The sequence below is a fragment of the Parasteatoda tepidariorum genome, chromosome 3 (assembly GCF_043381705.1).
Source record: "Parasteatoda tepidariorum isolate YZ-2023 chromosome 3, CAS_Ptep_4.0, whole genome shotgun sequence".
Taxonomy (NCBI): domain Eukaryota; kingdom Metazoa; phylum Arthropoda; class Arachnida; order Araneae; family Theridiidae; genus Parasteatoda; species Parasteatoda tepidariorum.
This window is the reverse complement of record NC_092206.1, coordinates 74,603,262-74,627,483: the sequence shown is the minus strand read 5'-3', so window position 1 is coordinate 74,627,483 and position 24,222 is coordinate 74,603,262. Positions and strand designations below refer to the sequence as shown.

The window sequence follows — 24,222 nt, the reverse complement described above, 5'->3', positions numbered from 1 at the left end:
CATCAGTTGAACTCCTGAAATGCATCAATTATTGATACATATTATGAAAATAAAACACGGAAATGTGTAATAACGAAGTAGAGAATTGATGCAATTAATTATATGGCTTAAAAGCTAGTTTCAACCCGTCTCACATAATAATTACATAATCAGCGATTTAAGCTCCGTCTCTCATATTAGGTTTTAAAAAATAGGACAAAGATTTTTTATAATTATTTCACAAACATATTACGGCATATGTGCGGGATTTTGTAAAGTTTGACACCCACACCTTCACTTGTTATTATTAATATCAAAATTCTCTCTCATACTGAAAAATTATTAGAAATTAATAAATGTCCATTTGTTGAACCCCTCACATGCATTAATTTTCAATATTATGTAGTTGTAAGTTTGTTCTTCAAATTCTCTGTCTATTAATTTGGTATATCCGGTGAAAGAAAAGATAATAAATGTTTTAAGCACTCTACTTTTGTGATTTCTCCGCGTTTTTCTCGACGCTCAGAAGTTACTCTATAAGACTAATTTCATCTTCTTTAGGATCAACATTTTGTATTGACTTGTGGATATCCAACATATTCCACTAAGTAGTATCAATATTTCGATTTGAAGTACCACTTGGTTGGGCACTAATTCTTAATCGGTATAGTTTAAATTTATATTCTTCTTGCTTATGTCGTTCTTGGCGATATTTTCTTCCTCATCTTCTTGTCTTAGCCGTTTTGGGCATGTTTTTTCATCCTCTTTGTTACGATTTTCTTTAATTTCTTCGAACATTTTTTTAACCCAGATACTCTTCGTAATTTTTAGAGTTTTTAATGAGACTTATCAACTTACATACTATAACATTGTCCTTGCCACTTTCTCCTAACTCCTTACACAATTCGATTAAATCACACTTATTCGCTCGTCATAAGAAAGCCGTAGTTAATAATACTAGAAACACAATTCCTTCCAAGTTTTTTTTTCCAATGCCCACCTGGAGAATGGCCTAGGTCATACAGGCATTTAAAGGGCAGATATGTTGACCACTTTTTCAGGGGCACCATATTAGGTGGGCCAACGTTGCTGCCACAGTAAGGACAGATAGAACGGAAAATGAAAGGACATCCATGCCTTGCCCGGGATTCGAACCCAGAACCATTCTGATGCAAGACCAGTTCCCTGACCCCTACACAGGCCGGCCGGCCAATTCCTTCAAAGTAAATGGTCAGTTTGTCCCGACGCTGCCATCCATCAAATACAGTTGCAACGAATCAAGCTACTTAACATACGAGCATTTTTCAAACATTTTACAGCATATATTTCAGTTTTTGTAAAGTTTGACACCGGCTCTATCACTTGATATTAATATCAAAATTCACTTTCGTACCAAAAAATTATAAGAAATTAATAGTGTCTCTCAGTATAACCCCTGTAACGAATCAAGCTATACTAAAGAGACAGATCTTTTTTTATAAAAACGCATTTATTTGACAAAAACACATAAATTAAACAAATTAAAATAAAATACCAGCAAAGGGTTACTAATGACCTTGCAAAATAAATGGAAAAACTCGTAACGGGTCATTATAAACCTTAAATTCAAAAACAAAATCTATTCTAATCAAAAATCAGCAATTTTCTGATGTTCCATAAATTGTCTCGTGCTTTAAAAAAAAAAAAAATCATCTCGTTATATGTTTTTCTTTATTTATGCTTTTGTAAGCCAGATATTTTTTGTTGTTGATATTTTTAGAACTTACACTCCTCAAATGCATCAATTGTTAATATTCTATAAATAAAACGCAGAAATGCGTGATAACGAATTTGAGAATTAAACCCTTTAAATGTACCGTTTCGAAGCTTTTTTCAAACCGTCTCACATAATATATGGCACAATCAGTGATTTAAGCACCACCTCTTATTTAGATATAGAAAGACTAGGACAAAAGAAAGGTTTTAAAAAAATATTTTGCAAACATATTATAACATATGTATCGGTTTTTGTAAAGTTTGCCTTTCACCTTTTCACTTGATATCAATAACAAAATTCTCTCTCATGCCAAAATATTTTAAATATGTCCTTCAGTTGAATCCTTCAAATACAACAATTATTAATACGTATTATGTAAATAAAACACGAAAATAAGTTATAACTAAATTGAGAGTTGAACCCTTTAAATTTATGTCTTCAAAGCCTTTTTCAACCCGTCTCACATAATACTTGCATAATCAACTATTTAAGCTCCAGTTATGCTTAACGTATAGAAAAACTAGGAAAAAAGAAAATAATTTAAAAAAATATTTCATAAACGTATTATATGACATTTTGGGATCATTTAACGCCCCCCTTTTCACTCATTATTAATATCAATTTTCTCTTTCATTCCAAAAAAATTATAAAAAATTATTAAATTTTGTTTCATTGACAAAAAGGTTTTACTCCGTTTTTCACTCTCATCTCAAATGAATTAAAACTGTCAATTTAAATTCGTATTTTTTTCCATGCAGTTTTGTGTTCCGTAACATAACTTTACATTTTATCCAATCATTTTGCTATTATTTTCTGTATTTGCTGTTACATTTTAGCTTCTGCTTTGCGGTTTTGAACTTCTTATAATGGCACCCCTCTTTGAAAAAGAGTGGGTGCCCACTTTCTCAAAGAGAGTGGGCCCCTCTCTTTGAGTGACCCAGGTTCGAATCCCAGCGTTGACTTGAAGATTCTGTCTCCATTAAATTTTCACTTCTGGGGCGATTACATATATATTTCATAATTTTCACTGAGAAAGGTTGTTCCCATATAGGAACGGTTTGTTAAGGCTACAGATTAATTTTAATTGTAAAAACTTGGTTTAAAAAAACCACTCTGATTCCGGATTTACTTTGTAAATTTTACTGGTTTGAACATCCAACACAGTTGCCGATTTAAAACCGTAAGTTTAAACAGAATTTTTTTTTTACTGTGCGTCTGACAGATCTTCTAGAAAGTTGTCTTAGGTACAAAAAAAAACTGGTAACCCCTGTTAAAGAGTATTGAATTGTAAGGTGGTCTAAGATTCACGTTTCAGACGTTATTTAAAAGTAAATGCAACCGCATCAAAAAAAAAATCTAGTAATCTCTTTATCAATGTATAATTCATGTTACGCAAGAGTTCTTAGCTAGAAAAACCATAAATATTAAGAATTTAAACATGTTTCTGGTAATATTTCACTTCCAGTATTGATTACTTGTAAGTAAACTGTCTGGTACTTTGAAAAGAACAGTAGATGGAAATAGATTAAAATTAATTTATGTCTGATAGACATTCCAAAAGAACTCTCGCTACACTTTATGTATCACACCTTACTTTCTCAATATAAAAATATATGTTCCAAAAAAAAAAAAAAGGAAATTTGAAAACAAAACTTCCCAGAAGCTGTCAGTTTGGCAGCCATGTTTTTGCGATAACTTAAATATGAGAAATGTGTTTCGGGTTTTACCTTGACATCTGTAGATATCACTGCCTGCAATGTTGTCCCAAATTTGATTATAACGTACGACATTTCAAATCTCGATTGACACCTGAATATGAGATGAAATAAGTTAATGCCTTTGAGTGGAGTATGTGTCGGTTGCGTTAAAGGTTCCATTCATGTTAACTAATTTCAGGGAGATAAACATGTTCAGCATATTTAATAGCAATATTTGTCACCTGTCTCTTGACCATTTAGCCCGACATTTACTTTTTTTTTGTAGATATGTTATACAAGATGAAACATTTTCATGGGAGTATTTAATTTTCTATACGTTATTTATGGACCAACGTTGAAAGCGTCAACTTCTTCAAAACAAAGTCAAAATAGTATTTTATATGATTTATATATTGAATAGGCATTAAATAAGATTTTTGTAAGGTTATTTTCGGTCATTGGCGTTCAAGAGTGTTGTTTATAAAATATTTAATGCGTGAGGTAGAAAGAATTGGATAAAAAATTGATAAGTCCAGGTAGCTTAGATACAAGATTTCTAGGTTTTCCCCAAACATTTTGATTAAAAATTATGTATCCTATTTTGTTCGAAATAATGTCTGATATAGTTTTTTGAGTGTACGGGATTTCTAAGTTTTTCACAAAATTTCTGATCAAAATGAATAGATCCCTTTGTTGCTTAATTGCAACATTTGCATGCGATTTTTTTAAAAATTTTCTGTAAGTTATTTAATTGACATTAAATAAGAATATTTTAATGTTATTTTCAGTCATTTATTTTCTAGAGTGTTGTTTGAAAGAGATTGAATGCAAATGCTGAAAAGAATTTGATAAGAAATTTAAAAAAAATGTCCAGACAGCTTAGACGCAAGAATTCTGGGTTCTTCTCAAAATTTTTGATTAAAAATAATGTATTTCTTTCTGACCGAAATGATGTCTTACATAATTTGAGTGGAATCGACATTACATAAAATTTTTATAATTTCGTTTTTCAGTTATTTTTGCTTTCTGGTGTTCGTTTAAAGAGAGAGTGAAGCATATGACGAAGAAAAATTATTGTCCAGTGAGCTTAGTTTTTATAATTTTTGAATTTTTCCAAAAATTTTAGATTCAAGGGAAATATATAACTTTGCAGGATTCCTTTGTCCGAGGATTCTTAGTTTTCTCTTAACGTTATAAATGGACTGACATTAGAAATGCTAACTTCTTTAGTGACAGTCAAATTGATGTCTAATATGATTTCATGCATAAAATAGGCATGCAAAAGGATTTTATTAATGTTATTTTTAGTCATTGACAGTTTAAAGTATAGCTTTAACGGTTGTGGATTCACTGTTGTTTCGTTAAAAATTGCTTCATATGCATGGGAGTTTTTAATTTTCTCTACGCGTTCCTTTATGAACTGACGCTAAAATTGTCAACTTCGCCTATGTCAATAAAAAATGTCTGAAATAACTTCATATATCAAAATGAGATTAAATAAGTTTTTTTTAATGTTATTTACAGTTATCGATGATCTGGAATGTTGTTTTTATGGTTGGTATCTTTGTTATAAGATGCTGCATTTTCCTGAGAGTTCTTAATATTCTACACCTTATTTCGTATACTAATGTTAAAAAATGTCAATTTCTCGAAGTTAAAAGAAAAAGAAAGACTGATGCGATTTCATGATATCATAATGAAATAAGTGAGCATTTACAGGTATCATTGTTAAAGAATGTTGTTTTAAAAATAGTATGTCATTGCCTTTTTTTTTTTATTACAAGACGTTGCATTTTCATGGCATGTTAATGGTATACATGTTAAAGCTGCCATAATGTGTTTTGATAAATAACTTACTAATACATGACTATGGAAGTTTAAATAAAAAATGGATGGACTAGAAACTTTGCACACAAAATTCTACGGCGTTAAAATATCACGTAAAACAATTCATTTCCAAAACATAATCCTCCGTCGACAAAATTTTGTGCAGACAAAATAAAGAACAGTAATTGAGATGTCTAAGCTGACGTCATTTCACTTACCCGTCAACTTGCAAGCTATCAATGATCAATTTGCAACCTATAATAATACGTTTCTATTGGTGTAGGAATACAAATCGCCCAATAGTACAAACGGAAATTGATTGAATGATCAAAAGTTATTCTGGGTGGTCCATTTTTTAGTTTGCGCACTGTACCTTGCAGATACAGACATAATTGTTCGAGTTAGTGTTGTAACATTTCAGATTTTGCCACTGGTTAAAATATTTTTGAGACTTATTTGGTCAATAATATTAGTTTAATTTTCGACCGAAAAAAAGACGACATGTAATCGGTATTTATTCCTCTTAAATGTTATAAAATATTTCAAATCAGTAAATGAACCTGAATATTTAATAGGAGTATATTTAAAATTTTAATATATTTAATCTGCTTTTGTATATTATTGTGGTTATATTATTGCGCCTATATTATATTATTTTGCTTATATTATTGTGTGTATATTATTATAGTTTATACTTTCCTATGTAATAATCTTCTGAAAATTAACTACAAAAAGCTTGCCTTAAAAAATTTGTTCATTTGATCAAAAATTATTTAAATTGATTTCTATACTACGCAGAAGACCCAACACAGTACCAAAATAGTATAAGGTACAAATACGTACAACAGAAATGGTATTATACATCATAAATCATCTTTAGTATATAAAGAATATAGGGAGATAAACTATCATTTATTTTATTCTAATCTTTAGAATAAATGTCAAAAAATACTAAACTTATAATATGTTAATACAAACATGATAGTTAATGCACTGATAAAAAATGAATGGACAAACCTAACTGAATATGATAAAATTTACCGTGTTTCTGGATCTATGGGAAAAATCGATAATTTTTATCAAAGCACATGTGTAATGATTTTGGTCAAGCTAACAACAAGATATGGTGTTTAATATGTGATAAAATTTGGTAAATTTATCATGATACCTTAGAGCATAGCATAAAAGCCATTCATTCGGTTAACTTTAGTTTATAATTTTGCATTTTTTACTAAATGTGTGAACTATAATTTTGAAAGCTAGAATTTCTTGAAAGCCATACAAATGTAAAAATTATTAAATGAATAGTTTTAATGCCATATGTTTTGGTTTAATAACCCGAATTCTGACTTTTTTTTCTCCAGAAATGTCAATACCATGCAGAATAATAGTATCACCAGATTTTTTTTCCGTGTGTAAGTTAAAGAAACCTTTAAAAGCAATTTTTAAATTCTATTGAAAACCAGAAAAATAATTACTTACAACCATCTCATCTGAACAGGTTTTTTTAACTAAAAAAATAGTAATCTTTTAAACGGAATAAACAGAAATTTATTTCTTAAAAAAAATTAACTAATATCACGTTCAATGTAACCCCAACTGTAACCTTATTGTATTTTCGAATTATTCTCGCTCTACTTCAGACATTGCGAACACTGTATAGAAAAAACCATTGAAATTAGTTTTTTTTTTTCTTCTTTAAACTCTTCCTTCAATTGTTCCCTCATGATGAGTGAGAGTCGAGCTAACCTTGGATGTCTTTCAAGACCGATTTGTATCCCATGTGTTTTATTTTCTAACATAATAATCCTCGTGACCCTACCATGATTGAAGAAACAAGAAGAGATAATGTTTGAACATTTCTGCTTTCTCTAGACAGCATTATTCATATGCAAATGTTCGTTCGAATGTTATTTGATTTCAGCGTGATTGTGTTTGTTCTAAGAATCATGAAGTTCTATTAAACAATACGGGAGAAGATTGAATGCTTTAGAAGAGGGTGTGTGTTTGGAGAGATTGAAATCGTGTAACCTATATTACGGGAAACATTACGTAGAGGCAACTTGTAGTTTAAATCAATCAATTGATGGGGAAATGCTAATAAAATCTTTAGTAATAAATGGAAGAGTTAGTGTATCTGTACATCTCTTATACTACCAGAGCCGATTGAGTTGGGATCCTGAAATTTCGACAGTGTGTACAAGGAGTATTTTTACCTCCAATCCTAAATAGCATTTAAATATTGGGCATGGTTAAAAATTAAGCTGCTTGTAATTCTCCCCCCCCCCAATCATTTGAATGACAAAATCAGTGATGTTTGCTAGCTACAGCATCGGCTCTGCTTGTTCGAAACTAAGTTTCACTGAGAGTTTGTAATATGTATTTTTTTTTTTTGAATATTTATTCATCAATTATGCTAAGGCACCGAACTTTTAGTTCAAAAACTACCAGAAGCTAAGTATCTATTTTATTTATAATTGTACTTTTTCATAGGTTTTTCTATGAATGTAAATAATATTGTTATTTAACACTAGAAAGACGGAAACTTAGTATATACCTATATTGCCCAAAAGCCTATATTGCCTAAATGACTGGATTGCAAAAGAATAAATAATGTGTAAAGAAATTTGTTGAAAATTAATTTTTCATATTTTTTATATTATTTACAGTTATATAACAAGTTATTAGTAAATATTAATAATAAAAAAATTATATGTTTGTGCAAAATTCTTAGAAATTGGGTCATTATATATACATCATTGTTTTTCGAAATGAAATTAAAAGCAGTCAAAATGACTTCCTTAGGCAATCTAGTGTTAATGTAGTTGATATGAAAGGAAGTACGTAATGCACTAAAATGGAAAACTTATGTGAAAATATCAAAACTTATGTACAAAACTTATGCGTGTGTCACATAATGTACAAAACTTATGTGAAAATCGCCTGATTGTGGTAAGTTTTGATAATCTTGAGTTAACAGTGAAGTAAGTCTTCCTTTTCGGTGCCAAATGGAATCAAGGCGAAAGAGAATGCCTGAATTTGTCAAGGAATGAGATAGTTAACGAGGAACACAATTAGAGGTTGATAGAACGAATAAGGAACGAATAATAGAATAAGGGCATGATGAATTTGCAATTTAAAAATTATCTGAAGCTAAGTTTCTATTTTGTTTATAATTATGCCATTTGAAAGGTGTTTCTATAAATATAAATAAAACAAAATCTAATGTAATTGAAACAAAAAAAAGTACACAATATACTAATGTATAAAAACTTATGGTGAAAAATTGCTGATTGTGGTATGTTTTGGCAATCTTGAGTTTGCAGAAAAATAAATCAGTATTTTCGGTCCAAATGGAATGAAGGCGAAAGAGAAGGTATGAATAAGTCAAGGAATGAGATAGTTAACTAAGAGTAGAATTAGTTGTTGATAGAATGGAGAAAGGAACGAATTCTTGAATTAGGCCAAGATAAAAAGAAGAATCAATAAATAGTGGGATTCATTAAATCAATTAAATGATGATTCATCTTTTAATAAATGAATAAGAACAAATAATTGTGGACCACCACTCTCTGTGCTTCTTCTCACGACCCTGAAGCGGTTATTTACTCCCGTTATTGGGAGGCTAGAGAACTTTTATTAAATTTTAGAATTTGCCTTTCTGTTTTCTTTAATTGCTTACTTTTTGTTCAGATATTTCTTGTTCCTGCTGCTTTTGTTCTACATGTGCATCTTCTCACTAGCAAAAAAAAACAGTGTTCACTTTTCACCTCTTGATAGGTGATAATATTAATGAAGAACAAAAGAATAAACAAATGAATGACCTTATTACTAATGATAATACTTAATGAATAAAAAGAGGTAAAGACGAAGAAATGAACGCATTATTTTTGTATAATCGAATAAAGATAGGAATGTAACAAATGAGTGAACGAATAAAAGCACGAACTATATATCAAATATAGTCTCCAAGCAGAATAAAGTAAATCTTTAAAAAAAAGAAAGAAATTAATTTCAGACGTGATACCATGATGTAAGAGGTTCAATAATAATTCTTGTTTTACATACCTTATCAACACTGCCATGGAAAAAATAAATTGCCTTTTTATTTCGATAGAAAACATGCAATGGTATTACACCAAATTTTGAAAAATGATAAATAAATATAGTCGATAAGAAATGGCAGATATAAATAAATAAATAGTCATGTAAAATAGGATAACATACAACCCAAATCATTATATAATATTCTAATTGCGGATCAAAAAGCAATAATAAGACATGTAAGTGCATTTACTTTCTGATCTCATTCATTTTTTTTCTTCATTTTTTCCTTTATTGGAGCGAAAAACTACACCATTTTATCATTACGTTTAATGAAAATAAAGATTGAAACTAAAGCAGGTTAGAAAATTCTAAATTTAATTTTGCGTTGAAGAATAAAGGGAAAAAAAAGGTGTTATTAAAGATGCATTCAGTCGAAATTCCAAATGAAAACAATTTAAAAAAAGGAACTTACTAGGAAATAAATAAAATATCACGAACGACAACTCGAAAACTTTTTCAGCATTTCATTCATAATTCAGCATTAATGAAGTTAAAAAAAGAAGTTTCGTTCTCGCGTCATCGGCTTAATCATGGTATAAATCTTGAACCGATTGTAGTTATAATGAGAGTTAATCTTTTTCTCGGACAGTCCAAATTCTTACAAATGTATAATAGCGGTGTCTTCTCTTTTTCCCTATTCCCGTATCCACCTTATTTTCACTTCGTAAAAGGTCACGTGACCTCCATTTTGTCTTTCGGGGTGATCAGAATACTCACATTCTGTTGAGATCGGCAGGGTCAGTGTTTGTGTTACGGCCATTATTTGCTTTCTTCCTTCTTCCGCCATTTGAACAAATATAAATCGCGAAATCAAAAGTCAAACAAATGAGTATTACGATTATTTCACGATATACTCGAGTGCCTAATCAAACGTAGAAATGCTGAGTATATTTACATAAAAGAATTTTTTTCCAAAAAGAAAACTTCATTTTAATTGAAAAAAAAAACGACTCCTGAAGTTGGCAATTACATTTCGAAATATATATTTTTTTATATATCTACATAACTTACATAACTTTTTTACTTTACATTATTTCTTACATATTAGGCTTATAAAATATCCAGAAATAATTAAGAAAAAACTTTTTACGCAATAGAAAATGTATAGATACAGCAGCCCATAACAAATTAAGTTTGAAGAACAGCATGCAAACATTTTTGACGATTTAATCTACCTAAATAACTATTTTAAGCTAATTCTAAATAAGTCAAGTAACTACAAATTTATAATTTTGTCATAATCAAAATAATAACTATAACTAATATTATAACTATAATCATTACTGTTAGAATTACTGAAGTTATAATTATTACTGTTAGAAAATTGCAGCTTTAGATTTTCGTCATGAAACTTATATAGTGCGACTGATTTATAAAGTTTATTTAAAATAAAATAAAAATTCATAGTTGAAAATTATTATTCATAACTTTTGGCGTACTTAATAAATTTCTTTATTTTTATCAAGTAATATAAATCAGAGTTTTTTTATACATATTTACAAGTTTTACCAAGGATTGATAAACATAAGAAAGATTCTTAAATGCAAATCATCAAACACCAATCATTTTCTAAAACTTAATGGAAAAAAAAAGAATAAATTTCTTTATTTATTTCTGTATAATACTAATAACGGTTTTGAAATATCTAAGCACCTTTGCTAAATCAATATTTTAAATTTTATGAAGTAAAATAATTTGTTTGTAATCTATTTATTATCAATGATTATCCTTAATTATTAACTAATTTATTCCTAATCTATTTATTACCAATGGTTATTCTCAATTATCAATTGATTTGTTTCTTTCACTTATTGCTACAAATTACTCTTTTGAACAACTCAAATATTGTAAAGATAATGAAACATGAATTTCGCTTTAATTTTTATTAATATCTCTCAATTATTTAAATCACCACTATAAATAGTGCCTGCGTATTTTTCCAAATTAAACAAATGTAGAGAAATTTGTCATAATTATCAAAGATTCTTTTTAATTATTACTAAATTTATGTGAATTTTTAAAAAAAATTGTATTTTAAACGTAACAACAATTTTTGCAAATCGTCAAGTCAAATAAAGGAATAAATATATCTGTAATATATAATTATAAAGGAATAAATATGTTGACATTAATCTGATAGTATTTCTAATTTATTCATTAAAATGTTATGGCAAAAACTATGAATAAAAGGAAATATTGTTTATATAACTATTTTTAAAATTTATTTCAACACGCTACAATAACTAACATTACTGAATCATAAAATCCACGTATTTCAAGAGCAAAGTGATGCAACCTTGCTACCACATTTGACTTCTTTCCAGAGAGAGGTTTATTTATTGTTAAGAATTATTACAGTTTTCACGCAGAAGTGCCATTAAATTACATCTTAGTTCGAGCAAATTATTAGGAAATTACCTTTTTACGAGTGATATATAGACATTAAATTCAGGATTAACTTGATTTTATGTGTTCTTTCATTTAATGCCGTAAAAAAGAGGGTTGTGAAAAAAAAGAACAAGTTTCCGAAACAAAGGACCAATATTATGTGGTATCAAGTTCGTTTGTTTTAGGCAATGCTTCGCGAATATAAATGAAGAGCTTAGTAGAAGCAGGATCTAAATAACATTTTTGGAAAAAAATCAGGATTTCTCAAAATATTTTCTTATTTTGATCTTATTCAACCTACCTATCTATTATATCAACAGCAAGTGATTCACAACAGCGATTACTAAAATAGAGGAAAGCTAGATTACATTATAAAGACAGACAATTGCACAACAACCCTTGGACGGATATAGTATAGAGCGCCGCTGAGGGTGCTAGCTGTTCGTTCTACTTTGAACTACTTTGTCCTGTTTAACTCAACTCAATTTCATGATAAATCATATTTTCTAATGTTGTCAAGCTCTTCATTGAAATCCAACCAAAATTTATAAGTAATTTTACTTTATCGGAATTTTACTGATCTGACCATCCAATAGGTGAACTCTTCTAGTTGGTAGCTAAATTAATAATCTACGATAAGGTAACTAAATCTAAACAGTTTCGACAATAATTTTCATAAAGCATAAAATTAAGATAATTTAGATAAATAAAAAATCTAACACAAATGCACACGAACAGTCAGTTCATAATGAGGTAACACTCCTAGCAACTTACCATGACATTTCCGTCAATAGGTAGCCAAGCAATTTTTAATTCTTATTATGTTTCTTACCTCTCTTTACAGTTTGTAACAGCTTTACTGAATCATCCTGTACGAAACATTAATTCATTTCGCCAATTCATAATTTTCAATTCACAATGGATGAATGTATAGTTTGTGTATCGAAAGAACTCCTCTCACCAGAAAGTCTAAGACTGTCAGCTACAATGGAAAGAAGAAATAACGCATTTCAAAGAGGGAAGCTTCCCTCCCCTCTTCCTCTCACCAACCCGGACCAAAGCCTATTTTAAATATTTACTTCAAATAGTTATACCTTGTAACCATAGTCACCGTCACTGCTCCAGACGAATGGCTACCAGAGTTCTTTCATTAGACCGATTATACTAAGCGAAAGTTTTTGGAGAGAAAGAAGGTTTCAAGTGCATTTAGCAGCAAACGTTTTAGGAAGAAAACTCTTATACATACAAATTAAAACACCAAACTTTACGAACACTATGACTCAAATAATTTATATGGGGTTTTAAAGAATTTTAGATTCGCTAATGAAAAGCTTTATTTAATAATTCGCTTTATTTCCAGTTGTTAAAATATAATCCGTAAAGCTAACCAGCTTCTCAAATTCCCTAAAATATCATTCAGAGCATTTATCCATTCATATCTTGAAATGTGTTAAACATAAACTTTTAATTATCTCATCGTATATTTTTTTAAGTAATTAGAGGATAATTCGATGCTCAAAAATTCCAGCGAAATTCCAGAAGATGGAAGCAATTCGGCATCACTGTAACGACGTAATGGAACCTTTTTATTTCGATTCGTATTGCAGAATAATGAAACCCTTCCCTTTTCCAAATAATATAAATTTAAACTTTATGACTTTTATTTTGTTATAAAGTGTCAAAAGCCTTTTCCCGGGGTGACTCACAATACATTCGAAATCACATCATTTGCCCTTTTAAGCTTGAAATATTTCGAAAGGAAACGATATTTTATCGAGATGCTTATTTATTCCATAACTCGTGACTGCCTACCTGTTGGGGCAACTTTTCTCAATATTTTGGGTTGGATTGAAGAAGAAAACAGATCCGAATATAACAATGAAGCTTCACCCAATAAGTTCATTGCATCACCTTATAAGGGTTAAAAAGTTCAAATGTCACTAAGAGGAATATTACGCCACATTACATTGACCTGCAGTGACACCAAAGGATTATTTATTGATAACAACAATTGCTTTTATGATTGCTCAAAGCTTAAAGCTAACTCTAAATGAGATTATTAACCGATTTTTAATGTTGTTTCTTTTAAATCGGCAAGTATCTTCTTGTTTAAGACTAGCTCTTATGTAAATAGATTAATTGGTAAATCGTTGCTATTTTTTGCATAAGTTATCTATGGAATAACACTGCAGAAAGAAATGAAATTTGATTACTGCATATTTCAACGACATTACCTTTAGCCATGACTAAATTACCGAGCTCTTTCATCTGTGTTCTTATGTTTTTCTAAATTACCGAACTATTTTATCTGTGCTCTTATGTTTTCTAAATTACCGAACTCTTTTATCTGTGTTCTTATGTTTTTACTGCCACGGTTAGAGCTTCTCCGTAGGATGAGATCGTTCAGATGAAATGGTTTGTGCCTCATCTTGTCCAAACTTCCACATCACGCTTATTCCCTTATAAATCGAGTGGTCACTTTTTTCCCAATTTTGACCACTGATTTTACATCTGAATAGTCGCTTCCTTCTTTTAATACTGCTTTGGTTCTGGTGTGAACTTTACAAGAATTTGATTCATCTTTTGTGTCATTTCACTAACGTTTTTAAAAGTGTGAACTTAGATATCGAAATCGCATTTCATAAAATTCAAAAATATTCTGATTTGAGCATTGCGGAAGCTAACGTGATAAAGAGCAGCCTCAAACTATTTCTTTACAATACCAGCAGTATGTCAGGATGAATTTCCGTGTTCCTCCACATTATACTCCGTATGTTCTCTCCGCATTATTCTACGTGTTCCTCAATAATAAGATAAATTTTCGGCATTACAAGGTATACTTCATCAGCAATGGTGCTTAGGTATGATGTCTTATACGAGCTGCAATATATACAAAATAAAAACTAGTCCTCAAATGGCACACTTTGTAACGCAATAACCCATTTTCTAAGCTTTAAAGAAAGTTATTATTAAGTGTTGCTTAGTGTACTATCTTTTTTAATGTAAGTAAAATTTCTTTAAATTTAATTAAAAATTGCTTAATTTCAAAACTTTAAGAACCTCAAAATTCAACACAGGAAAATAAGTTACTTTTCAAGTTACTAATAACATATGCTGCAAATATTTGCCTATAAATTGCTTAAAAAATTCTAGAGAATGCAACGAATTGAATGACTTCTACAAAAAAAATGTCTTTTTATTTAATTTGGAAATTAAGATCTTTGCAATCGTTGTAAAGAGCAGTAAAAGTTTATCTTGGTCGAAAACAAGTTAAAATAGTTGTTTTGGTAATGTACCTTGATAATGTGCCTTGAGATGTGCTTTGATAATGTGCCTTGCCTTGGATAAACAATAGATAATGTGCCTTGGCGTTTATGTTGATAGTTTTAACCGACCATCTTTGCAATTTACTCGTTCCTCTCGTCTTCAACTGGTTCAACTCAGTTTCCGGAAGTCGTAAAAAACCTATAATGACAATAACTAAATTAGTGTATTAGGCACCTATAACCACTATACAAGTAGTTACTATTACCATAATACCAGGAGCACTTATTGCCACAATACCAATAGTTTTAATTACTACAACTACTACTATTATATTACTGATTTAACATCAGTTTCATCAATAATAGTTCAGTGATTTATTAGGGACACAGATGTAAAACAGTGTCAATTAATTTTTAACAACACTTTAAAAACTGCGGTGTAATATTTCGGAGAATAAGATGCTCAACAACCCAAAAAAATTGGATAATTCAGATTAAACACCAAATAGAGCTTTCATATACGATTTAAGGAGTGCAGTTTTAATCTAAACACTTAAAATTGAATAATTTTACACCAAACTCTCTCACGTTTTACACCATAGGAGAATTAATTTTACTTCCGAAAACACCAATGTTTGACATTCTTGACATTCAAATAGCTCCAGCTCTTTGAATGTCAAGAAACGTAAGAATTTCCCGAATATAGTTTGTTTAAAATCTGGAATAAGCTGACTAGAGTTTGTTGTCACATTCACCTCTGATTATCATCATCAGAAACAAATATTCGCCCTTAAATATGCATGTATGTTTTTAGTTGTGTAATAAGGATAATCTTTATATTTCTGAGAACAGCATTAAATGACCAAATGACAGTATTAATGAGTATAATTTCTATTCTCTTTCGTCTCTTTATGCCTAGTTCAAATTCTTCTTAAGATTCTCTCTGTGCTACGTGGATGTTAAAATATAATGCATTAAAACTATATTAAAAAAGTATAGCATTAAAAAATGTACTGCGTTAAAAATTTGTAGCAATAAAAATTAACATCATTTAACTAATTAATTTACATTTAAAGTAATTTTGTAAATTTTATCATATTTTTTGCCAATTCTAAACATTTACCAAAACTCACATCATTCATTGCAAAATGCACAGTATAAAAAGAATTTGGTATACCAAAATTATTTACCTAAAAATTATCACGTTAAAAAAATAAGGTTTATTTATAGTAATCATTTTTAAAAAAATAACATTCACAACTGAAGATGTTCTCGAAGCCTTTTCTTCGACGAAATATCGATTAACTTGATAACATCGATTAACAAACTATCGATAAAGCTATGTATACCAACATCCTTATCATAATAGCAAACAATATGATTCTGCAATATTTGCATTTATTTTTTTGATAGTTTTTTTTTCTCAGAAAGTTAAGGAACTAAATAATAATAATTAAAACTACAAATTGGCACCACGCTTAAGAAAAACTAAAATATTTGAAAAGTTTCAAACGTATGCAATAATTAATTTACATCGAAAACCTTAATAAATTAATTTTTGACGATTTTAAAAATTTAACATAGTTTACGTGAGTTATTGCAAAATGCACTGCATAAAACGAAGTTGATCTGCCAAAATTATTTTTCTTATAAGTAATTACGTTTAAAAATAAGCTTTATTTATAATAATCTTTACATTTTCACACCTGGAGATGTTCTTGAAGTCTATTGTTTTACGAACATCACCTTCAAGCTATGTATAACAACATCCTTATCATAACACCAAACAATAAGATTCACAATTATTTTTTGACAGTTCTTTTCTTAGAAAGTTAATGATATTAAAACTACAAGCTGTTACCACACTTAAAAAAAAAGACTGAAATAATTGATAATTATCAAACGTACATGGTCATTTACAAATTCATAATCAACAATAACAAGAGATAGCCATGAAACAAGGAAGCTTCACTCTAATGATTACAATGAAGAAGAAAAAATCTCTCTATGCGAAGCTACAGTACATGAAGTTAACGAGAGTTGATAGCTGCCACATAAGGAAATTTCCAATAAGTGAGTTACGATCGATTATGAAAATTCATTTAAAAATACGAGAAACGTGATCGTTGGGAATTTTGCCCCTGTACTTGCTGAGAGGCAGGTCATATACTATGAGATGAGCAACGGGATGAAATAGAGGTCGATATATTTGTATCCTTTTGTGAGACACTAATAGATTCTTTGTTTTCCTTTTCATCCAAATTTCGTAACAAACATAACTCTGACATAGATTACTCTTAAGGTGGATCTAAAACGAAATGAAAGGGAAAGTTAACATAAATTCATTATAGCTCACTGCCTTCTTATGAACTCAGGCGAGTTCATAAAAAAGTGAAAGTTGTGTCTATGAAAGTGAAATTTTACTGTCAAAATTTAGAACATTTTTTGTCGAGTTATAACCCCTAAATCACAAATAGAGCTTCTTAATGACAGCACACGCTTAATTAGCTTTCTGACTGCTCTAAGCAGAATTTACAGTTACTTTTATGGAAAAATATAATTTTTCGTGAGTTATGTCTCTGACAAAAGGGAGTGATGACATCTAACTCGCAGCTGTACACTGTAAAAATCTCCGGATCAAATTGCGGTATAAAGTATCGGCACTTTGGATGCATCATCCCTAAAATCCATTTTACCGTAAAATATTAAACCGCAATTTTTATAGAAATATTTATTTAATTAGAGTGATGCAAACATTTTGCAGTAATTATTACTGTAAAAATAACGTAATATGATATTTTTTGTTCCGTTATATGAATTTTACGGTAAAATGTGCCGGTACTTTTTACCATAATTTAATCAGGAATTTGGTTTTTGGAGAGTGTGCTTAATAACAATACAGGTTCACTTGTTTTCTTTTTACTAAAAGCAGAATTTTATTGTTATAATGAATTAATCTCCTATCAAGATTCTTGATACGTCTTGACTAACTGGAATTTTCAGTTTTTGTTTGGAGCTCTGTGGCTAGTGTCAATGTAAGTTTCAATCAATTCCTTGGCCGCTGTGAACAAAATTGTTTCAATTTTTCTACTAATTAACCTGTTGCAGTTTTATTTGATGATACACTGCGCTTGATGAAAATAAAAGTTTCAATCGTTTCCTGATGCAGAATGTTGAATTTATAGCTATGAGGAACTAATTGTCAATCCCTATTTTGATTGCTTTCTGACTGACTAGAATTCTTAAATTTTGATAGTAGCTCTGAGCCTAATGTCAATGTAGGTTGCGTTAAAATCGTTTACTGAATAGTTTACTACCAAACATAAATTTTGACCATTTGCTAACTACTAGTATTTTGACTAGTAGAGTGTCTAATTTCAGCTGAGCAACAAATATGTTACTGAAACTTATGCGTTTTTAAATTAAAATATCATACATTTACACAGTCATGTATCATATCAATAAGCAATTGCACATTTGTTAGTTTTTATGAGATGTATAACAGCATTTATGGTCAATTATGTATAAATATTATTTAATATTTTGCTTATATGAGCAGTTTTGCTCATTTATGCTGCATGAAAACATGGATAAAACCAATTATGGATAATAAAAAAAAGATCAGGGCCCGCTCTAGGCATTCGCCACCTCGCCAAATACGATAAAAATATATAATTAGCGAATAAATTTGTCATTTGGCGAAAGTAATGGCGAATGATTTTTTTCCACTGGAAAGAAAAATATGTATTTAACTCCATCTTCAGAATTACATTAAAATAAATTTTTCTAATCAAATCAGTATTTTTATTCAATTACAGTAAATTTCAGTAGATACGCCGCATAACCGAAAACGCCAAATTGGGTCCAAATAGCATAAGCCTGAAACAAACTACCGTAAAATAGTTTTCTATAGAAAAAAAATATTATAAAAAATTGTTAAGATTTATATTTGGTGAAGACTTTCGAAAATTGTTGAATACTTTTGATATTTGGCTAATTTACTGGCTAATAATTTGAAATCCTTAACGCAGGCCCTGAAGAGGCATTATTCATCTATAAGCATTTAACTGATTTTCTATGCATTACAGCAGCATAATGCATAGTATGCAGTAAAATCATTAAACAATTGTGTATTTATTTAATTATCTTTGATGCAGAACACGTGGAGAAAAATTCTGGTAAAATTACAGTGCTATATGGCGAAGGCATTTCTGGTTAAAAAAAAATCATAATTCAGGTTTTAATAAAATCTAAAATATACAATGTTTAAACCATTCCTTTCGTAATTTTTCCGTTTTTATAACAATTTACTAGAAATTCTCATTTTCAAAAATATAGTTCTTATTATCTCACATTTAGTAAAAAATACAAAACAGACAATACAAAATAAATTTAACCCAATAAATTATTTTCATGCCATGATTTAAGGTGTCATGACAAAATTACCCAATTTTACCTCATTTACCAAATTTTATCACCCATTATAAAACAATATTTCGTTATTTATTTTACTAAAATCATTACCAAAACACTACGTTAGAAATTATCAAGCTTTTTAATGTTTACATCGAGACAGAAATCTGGTAAAATTTACCATATTTTGGTAGTTTTTTCCATACTTTTTTCTCTGTGCAGTATGTATGACCAATTGCGTATGAAATCAATAAATATTTTGTATTTATGAGCATTTATTTCTTTGTCTATGCTTTAAAACTATATATATAAAATCAATAAAAATGTGTGCATTTTGTTATTTACAAATGTATTAGAGCAGCATATGGGATAAATTATGTTAAAAAAATTAACAAACATTTTTCCATATTGTTTGCTCATTTAAGCTGCTGAACAACATAAGTAGCCAATAAAGTATAAAGTCATCACACATTTTTAGAATCATGAAGCAAAAAAAAAAATATGTATAAAATCAAATCCCCTAAAAGCCATTTATCACAGTGTATTGACAAAATAATAATGTTGAATATTTTCACTAAATCTAGTGAATTTTTCAGTGCAAAACTTAATTTAATACAGCATGAATGATTAAAAATTCATATGTTAACCTTAATGTAGCTTTTAAAGAAATGATAAATTACTGATATTTTGAACTAAAAGTATGCGCTTCATCCAACATTACGTATTTGCCTGTTTATTAATCCATCATAATGTCATGAAGTTTTATTATATACAGACTCAGTTACACTTTAATTAAATATTTCATTTAGTTTAGCATTTTATAAAATTATTAATCTTTATAAAATGCTTATTCATTATTGGAATTTTTTGTGCAATGTAAAGTACTAATTGTACAAGGATTGAAAAAATATTAGGGTAAACTTTCATGTTTTAAATGCTTAAATTTTTTTATTTAAAAAATAGGTAACTTAAGAACATGTTAGTAGAGTTAAAATAGTAACGATAAAATATGCAACGCGAAAGCATGCTTGCAGAGTTAACTTTTGTTAATGCTTTTTGTTGTTCGCAATAACGCGTTATGTTTCACTAAATGACAAAAGAGCAATTAAAAATTTTAGAATATTAAATTGAAAAATTCAAATAATCTGAACATATTTTGAACAACTAATACACCAAATAAAATTTTTGAAACCATTTTTAAAAGGCAAATATCTGAAAAATTTCACTTCATAAAATTTGACTATTCTTAAAATTTGTCTTAAAATTTGAGCATTCTTAAAATTTGACTAATTTTGATATTACATCAGGCTTAATTACATTTCCTCTTAAAATATGTGTAAACGAAATTCCCGAAAGCCATAAGGATGACACATTATTTTATGTTCATCACAAAAATATCTCACAGATTCCGGTACTTAAAGTTAATATTGTTGTTTCAGACAGAAAAAAAAATATATTTTCGCCGAAACATGACATTTATAAAACGCTTTATAGTCATGTTTGTTGAGATCAAATATTCCGAAGAATTTTACGCTTTTCGCAATTATAAAATGATGGAATAAAAAGCGGTACTTTTTGTTTATGAGCCAATTATTCCCAACGCCTTTTTGTTCGATAAAGGGAGGTGCATTCCATGAGTGCTGTAATTTGAGTTTAATAGTGTGGTTTTGGGGTTTTTACCCGTTGTCGCATACCTTTTTAAACTTCCGCATATAAACTCGAACAAAGCATTTTCGACCTTGCAGTTTTATTTTATGGTTGATCACACAGAAGGGTATTGATATTTACAGCACCTAGAGTGATGCCTTTGTCCTTGTCCCTACTTTGAGGCGATTTTTTACACTTTTATTCAAATTTCAAAAGGGTTTTCTGAATTTACTTATTTATTTGCTTCATTTTTAATGTGAAAAAAATGCGCATCGGCTTACTGTTGTCTTTGCTTTATGGCATATCTTTAACAAAAGATTTTTTATCACTCTTTACTTAAGAAATACAAAACTTCCATCAAATTTTGGAGAAAAATATTTTTATCTAAAAAGCAAAAAAAAATATATATATATAAATGAAAGAAATATATGTTTACAATTTGGTAAATAATTTTTATTTCGCTTATTTTGAAATATTATATCAATTATAACGTAAATTTTGTATTAATTTGAGCAAAAAGCAGATTTTTCTTATTACTTTTCAAATAATTTCTTTTCTATTTCATTTTAATTTTGATTCTCGCGTCTCAATTTTTAAATAATTTATTTTTTGAAAGCTGGACATAGGCTTTATATAGTAATTATTTAAGAGATTGGTAAAGATCGTTTTGTTGAAATAATGGGTCAGTTCCTCGACACGTAGCTTACGGAGCCAGCGCCTAACTGTTTCGACGATGTCGTTCGAAAACAAATTGAAAAGTTAAATCGGTTTTCATCTTAAGAGAAGAGTGGATAGATTATATCTTTATCTTTTTGTTAGAAATAAATTATTTTGAGTAGAATTTAAGTGTTTTGAAAACAAATTTTAAATTCTAATCTAAAATATTTTAAAACGCTGAACTGACAATATTTTTGTAATTTTTTTGTCAATAAAAATTTACACAAAATATACATTAAGAAATTTAGAATTTGATACATTTAAAGCAGAACGATCAAAACGCATTCAGTAGGAATGTTCCCAAAATCATGAATTGTACTTTATTATTCTTAAATAAGTTTTAAACTTTTTCGTTGTAGTTTAATTTTCTGAAAAGATATTTAAAATATTAATAAAATAATTATTCTTAATAAGAAATAATGATGCCACATGAAAATTATGAATTAAATCTATCGAAAAATCAACCGAAAAATCAACTGTTGAAATAATTACAATCGTTTACCGATAAACGATTAACTTCTAAAAAGTTGAAAAAACTTGGGAATGGGCCTCCAAACTTCCAAGTCATGGAACAGATCCCATTCATTGCAAAAATTTTAGTTGCTGTTTTAATGCATCAAAACGCCTACAGTTACGAAAGAAATGCCTCGACAGTTTTTATTTTTTTTCAAAGATTGTTTGAGCTGTACAAAAACAAACCATTGTTCGCACTTCTATCTTTATTATGTGATTTTCATTCGAATTTGTGATGCGGGTTATAAATTCTGCATTTTCTTAGAATTGCACATTGTACCAAGTTCCAAAAAATTCATAAAGCGTTTCAAAGCTATAAGTCTAAATTCATTTATAATTACATCTAATTAAAAAGAGTCCCTTGTGCTGCAGATTTTTAAATATTATCTTAACCATTTTCTTAAAGAAAGGTTTGCAATGTAATAATGCATACAAATAATTTTTAAAGCAAATATTATTTGCAATAATATAACACAAATAGGAAACAAAAAATTTTATAATAAAAAGAAGATATCATACCAAAAAAATTTTAATTTTAATTATTAAAATTATCTCATGTAACTCTAAGCCGTAAATTTAAAAATTGAATTTATATATCTAGCACAAGCTTCGTTTTAATTTGCATGTTTTTAAATAATGGTATTACTTTCAAACTAAATTGTCAAATTGTGAAAGCAAATCGGTCTTTAAGATATCAAGAACACGTGAAGTTGCCAAAAAAAAAAAATTGGCTTCTAGCAGGTAAACACACATTAAAATACCTAAAAAATAAAATAAGTTCTTTTTATAGATTTTACAGATCCGCCATCCTCTTAAAAAGTATTTTTTAAATTTTTTTACATACATTATGAGTGACTATGTAAATCATACTTAAACGTAGGGCAGAGTTCACTTACTTAAATCATTAAACTGTTTAAGGAAAAATTTACATTTATATTTGTATATTCGATTTTAATTTTAATCATAAAAATATTTATTAATAATATCATAAACTAATATTGTCAACAATTTTATTAATGCCAGCTATGGGCATGAAATCAAATTTTAAAATTATTTTAGAAAATAATTTTTATTTTGGAAAAAAGTTTTAAGTGCTATGAGAAAGTTTATTTTTTCTTGACTGTCTTATTTTAGTAGTAAAATCAAAATCAATTTTTGTATTTTTTTTTTTTTTTTTGCGACTTTNTTTTTTTTTTTTTTTTTTGATCAAACTAAATTGAATCAAAATCATTTTAAGGGGTACCCAAAAAATGACAAAAATACAATTTTTTTTTATTGCTTATAATAAAACTTCAAACTATTTCAAATGCACTGAAAAGAAATCCTGTCTCTATCTACATTTTTGAAAAAGCTATGAATGATTTTAGATTGTCCTAATACAGAATCTTGCTCTGCAGACAAACTTTAAAGGGCTTTTTCTCATAAATGATAATTTTGTGTTTTGATCTTGATTAAATCCCTAAGGAATTTTTTTTATTAAAGATAAAGCTTTGAAGTAAACTTTTTTATCTTAAGTATAATACACTTATTTAAACTGTGCATGTAATAAGCCTTTTATAACGTATTACAATTTTTACAGCATGTTATATATACCTAACAGGAATTTTTACCCTTTTTTTTCTACTTTTTTACAAAATAATCTATAAAAAATATTCTAATTGATATATCAACAAATGAATGCACAAAATTATTAAGATAAATATTGCAAGCACTATGAAAAAAACTTTTTTTGAAAATATGTTAAAATAAAAAAGCCTTAGGGATTTAAAAATTTAGAATTTTTTCAACTTTTTTTAAAATTTTAAAAAAATTAAACAGTTTAATTACTTTTTGAAGATAAATTATTGATTATAACTTAAATGAGCATGTAAAGCATCCTCAAAATGAATGATTATACCTTTATTTTAAAAAA

At 28.6% G+C, this 24,222-nt stretch overlaps 1 long non-coding RNA gene across 1 annotated transcript in view; it reads right to left on the bottom strand.

Moving 5' to 3' along the window:
* Window positions 1-24,222, bottom strand: part of LOC139425165 (uncharacterized) — a 38,632-nt gene that overhangs the window by 3,448 nt on the left and 10,962 nt on the right. The window contains exon 2 of the long non-coding RNA XR_011636442.1: window positions 15,051-15,219. This is a non-coding gene — a long non-coding RNA (uncharacterized lncRNA). The remainder of the gene's footprint in view (window positions 1-15,050; window positions 15,220-24,222) is intronic.